Source organism: Calonectris borealis, unplaced genomic scaffold (genome assembly GCF_964195595.1).
Source record: "Calonectris borealis unplaced genomic scaffold, bCalBor7.hap1.2 HAP1_SCAFFOLD_114, whole genome shotgun sequence".
Classification (NCBI taxonomy): domain Eukaryota; kingdom Metazoa; phylum Chordata; class Aves; order Procellariiformes; family Procellariidae; genus Calonectris; species Calonectris borealis.
The window spans coordinates 62,501-67,331 of NW_027441502.1; positions in this window are offsets into that span (position 1 = coordinate 62,501).

Consider the following 4,831-nt stretch of genomic DNA (forward strand, 5'->3'; position numbering starts at 1 on the left):
CCCGGGCGGGGCGGGCGGCAGAACGCGGGGCTCTGCGTGCGAGCGAGAGGGCAGCGTCTGCGGAGAGCCGCAACGGCGGCCTGGTCACCGGCAGAGCCGGCCCGCCGTGAAGCGTCTCCGACGCGCCCTGGGTGCCACCTCGATCGGGAGAGGAAGCGCGGGCCCCACGGCCACGGTCCTGGGACAGCGACGGCCGCGCGCGCTCGCCGCCGCCCCGGGCGGGGCGGGCGGCGGAACGCGGGGCTCTGCGTGCGAGCGAGGGGGCAGCGTCTCCGGAGAGCCGCAACGGCGGCCTGGTCACCGGCAGAGCCGGCCCGCCGTGAAGCGTCTCCGACGCGCCCAGGAACACCTCTGCAGGCGCTGCCTGCGGGTCTGGGTCGACTGAAGGGGGGGAGCGGGAGGTGCCGCCGGCCACCCGCTCCGCGCATCGATTCCCTTGAGCGAGGTCGACGGGACCGAGGGAAAGCCGCGGCAGGCTCGACTCCCCCGGTCTTCCAGCGTTCGAGTGCCGGCCACCGGTACCGGTCTTTGCCCTGCGCCCCGGGGAACCGCTTACCCCGGGGGAGGAGAAGGCCGAAGAAGACTAAGAGGCACCGCGCCTCACCCGTGCCATCCCCGGGTAACGGGGGCCGGGAAAAGCCGCTCAAGGCTCGACGCCCGCGGCCACTTGCCTTCGGCTGCCGGCCGCAGGGACCGGCCGCCCTTTTCTTCCCGCTTGCGCGGGCTCCAGCTTAGGGCTGGAGAAGTTTGGAAGGGCGAGGCGCCGCCACCTCGCCCGTACGAGTGCAGACCTTCCCAGCGAGCCCTCCTGCTACCAGGACTCGCGCCAGCAAAAAAGAGGACGAGGCGCCGCCGCCCCGCCTGCACCATCACCGGGCCCTCGGGGGCCGGGGCAAGCCGCGGCCGACTCGAGACCCCCCGGCTGTCTGCATTCGGCTGCCGGTGTTTCTGCCCGCTTCGCGGGCTCCAGCTTAAGGCCGGAGAAAAAGGACAAGGCGCCGCCACCTTGCCCGTCTCCATCACACGGCCCTCGGCAGCCGGCGGCAGCCCTGGTGGGCTGGGCACTCGCGGGCACCTCTGCCCCGGAACGGTGCCAGCACCCGCCTTTGCCATCATCGGGCCCCCCGGGGCCGAGGGAGGCTCGGCTCCCCCGGCCTTCCAGCGTTCGAGTGCCGGCGACCGCCACCGGCCGCCGGTCTTTGCCCTGCCCCGCGGGGAACCGCTTCTCCCGGGGGAAACGAGGACGAGGCGCCGCCGCCTCGCCTGCACGCCGCAGTCCCGTCACCGGGCCCGCCTGACACCACCAGCTGCCCGCGGAGGGCTCGCACCGGTGAAAACGGGACGCCGCCGCCCCGCCTGCGCCGTCAGTTGGGCCCTCGGGGGGCCGGGGGGGGAAGCCGCGGCAGGCTCGGCACCCCCCGGCCGTCTGCGTTCGGCTGGCCGGGAGCCGGCCGCCGCTCTCTCCGCCCGCTTCGCGGGCTCCAGCTTAAGGCTGGCACAAAGGGACGAGGTGCCGCCAACCTCGGTCGTCCCACCAACCGGGCCCTCTGGAGCCGGGAGTAAGCCGCGGCAGGCTCGACGCCCCCCGGCCGTCTGCCTCCGGCAGTGACCTTCACCATCACTGGGCCCCGGCTGGGTGCGTTCGAGTCTTTGCCCTGCCCTGCGGGATCCGGCCTTATGCCTCGTGCCGGTCGGCAACGGCCGCCGGAGCCGGCCGCCGGCTCCGGCTCTCCGCAGCTCCCGACCCCTCGGACACGCTGGGCTGGCTTGTCGGGCAAGCGCTGGGAGATGGCCGGACCGAAGAGACTGGAAGCTGGGCCGGACCACCGAGGGAACCGCCACGACGGCCGCCGAGCACCCCACTTTGCTGGCAGAACCGCGGGCCTTGCAGCCGCTGACGAGCGCTGCTCTGGAGACGAGTCACGGCTCGCTCCTATAGTACGGACCGGCACGTCCCCGCCGCCGGCAAGCTCCAAGAGCGGCGCCTCTGCGCACCGGGGAGGCGCGCCAACCACGCCGACTTTTACGATGACGTAACTGGAGGCAGCGAAAAACAGCGACCCCTTCGGCAGCTCCGACGAAGCAGCGGGGACAACACGTCTACCCCTCGGCCCCGGCAAGGCGACCAAGTCCCGCCGGAGCCGGGTAGACTTGGCCGCCCTTATCGCCGGACGCTACGCAACCAACAACCCGCGGTCGCCGGGTACCGCAGGCGGCCCCACGGGCTCCGAAAAGGGGTAGACCTGACGGCCGCCGCCGAGCCCGGAGCCGGGTAGACCTGACGGCCGCCGCCGGCCCCGGAGCCGGGTAGACCTGACGGCCGCCGCCGGCCCCGGAGCCGGGTAGACCTGACGGCCGCCGCCGGGCCCGGAGCCGGGTAGACCTGACGGCCGCCGCCGGCCCCGGAGCCGGGTAGACCTGACGGCCGCCGCCGGCCCCGGAGCCGGGTAGACCTGACGGCCGCCGCCGGCCCCGGAGCCGGGTAGACCTGACGGCCGCCGCCGGCCCCGGAGCCGGGTAGACCTGACGGCCGCCGGCGGCCCCGGAGCCGGGTAGACCTGACGGCCGCCGGCGGCGCCGGAGCCGGGTAGACCTGACGGCCGCCGCCGGCCCCGGAGCCGGGTAGACCTGACGGCCGCCGCCGGCCCCGGAGCCGGGTAGACCTGACGGCCGCCGCCGAGCCCGGAGCCGGGTAGACCTGACGGCCGCCGGCGGCCCCGGAGCCGGGTAGACCTGACGGCCGCCGCCGGCCCCGGAGCCGGGTAGACCTGACGGCCGCCGGCGGCCCCGGAGCCGGGTAGACCTGACGGCCGCCGGCGGCCCCGGAGCCGGGTAGACCTGACGGCCGCCGGCGGCCCCGGAGCCGGGTAGACCTGACGGCCGCCGGCGGCCCCGGAGCCGGGTAGACCTGACGGCCGCCGCCGGCCCCGGAGCCGGGTAGACCTGACGGCCGCCGCCGGCCCCGGAGCCGGGTAGACCTGACGGCCGCCGCCGGCCCCGGAGCCGGGTAGACCTGACGGCCGCCGGCGGCCCCGGAGCCGGGTAGACCTGACGGCCGCCGGCGGCCCCGGAGCCGGGTAGACCTGACGGCCGCCGGCGGCCCCGGAGCCGGGTAGACCTGACGGCCGCCGGCGGCCCCGGAGCCGGGTAGACCTGACGGCCGCCGCCGGCCCCGGAGCCGGGTAGAGCTGACGGCCGCCGCCGGCCCCGGAGCCGGGTAGACCTGACGGCCGCCGCCGGCCCCGGAGCCGGGTAGACCTGACGGCCGCCGCCGGCCCCGGAGCCGGGTAGACCTGACGGCCGCCGGCGGCCCCGGAGCCGGGTAGACCTGACGGCCGCCGCCGGCCCCGGAGCCGGGTAGACCTGACGGCCGCCGCCGGCCCCGGAGCCGGGTAGACCTGACGGCCGCCGCCGGCCCCGGAGCCGGGTAGACCTGACGGCCGCCGGCGGCCCCGGAGCCGGGTAGACCTGACGGCCGCCGGCGGCCCCGGAGCCGGGTAGACCTGACGGCCGCCGGCGGCCCCGGAGCCGGGTAGACCTGACGGCCGCCGGCGGCCCCGGAGCCGGGTAGACCTGACGGCCGCCGCCGGCCCCGGAGCCGGGTAGACCTGACGGCCGCCGGCGGCCCCGGAGCCGGGTAGAGCTGACGGCCGCCGGCGGCCCCGGAGCCGGGTAGACCTGACGGCCGCCGGCGGCCCCGGAGCCGGGTAGAGCTGACGGCCGCCGCCGGCCCCGGAGCCGGGTAGACCTGACGGCCGCCGCCGGCCCCGGAGCCGGGTAGACCTGACGGCCGCCGCCGGCCCCGGAGCCGGGTAGACCTGACGGCCGCCGCCGGCCCCGGAGCCGGGTAGACCTGACGGCCGCCGGCGGCCCCGGAGCCGGGTAGACCTGACGGCCGCCGCCGGCCCCGGAGCCGGGTAGACCTGACGGCCGCCGCCGGCCCCGGAGCCGGGTAGACCTGACGGCCGCCGCCGGCCCCGGAGCCGGGTAGACCTGACGGCCGCCGGCGGCCCCGGAGCCGGGTAGACCTGACGGCCGCCGCCGGGCCCGGAGCCGGGTAGACCTGACGGCCGCCGCCGGCCCCGGAGCCGGGTAGACCTGACGGCCGCCGGCGGCCCCGGAGCCGGGTAGACCTGACGGCCGCCGGCGGCCCCGGAGCCGGGTAGACCTGACGGCCGCCGGCGGCCCCGGAGCCGGGTAGACCTGACGGCCGCCGGCGGCCCCGGAGCCGGGTAGACCTGACGGCCGCCGGCGGCCCCGGAGCCGGGTAGACCTGACGGCCCCTCCGTGCTCCGGGTCCGGCTGGACCGGGCTGCCGCCGTCTCCCGTCCGGGGGGTGTGTGGGGAGGTGGGGAACCGGGGGGGTGATTCGAGATTTAAGCGGGTCTGATACAAGGGCCACCCTGTCCCCGTCTTCCTGCCCGCGGTGGGCGATGGGGAGTGGGGGCATGCGTGCGTGTGCGTGCGTGTGGGCGTAATTCCCCCACCCCCCGCCCGTTTCTGGGATTTAAAGGGCTTTTAATGCAGGAGAGCGAGCACTGCGTCACACAAGAGTTATTGTCCGTATCGGTTTCCGTAGGGAAAAAGAAATCAATCAAATTCTGGTAAAATTAATTTTCTTTTAGCACGGCTAGGTGGACGATACCCCCGGAAAAATAAAACGGGGCCGATTGGAGAATCTCGATAACGCTCGACCTGCTTTGTTAAGACGCGTGTACAAATACTCCTCAATCCCCTGCGCACCAAGAACTGACCCCGGGTAAATTAAGGTCAAGGTCAAGTGACTAGCGATTCGGTGACCGACGTTTCTATCCCTCGCTTAGGACCGAGG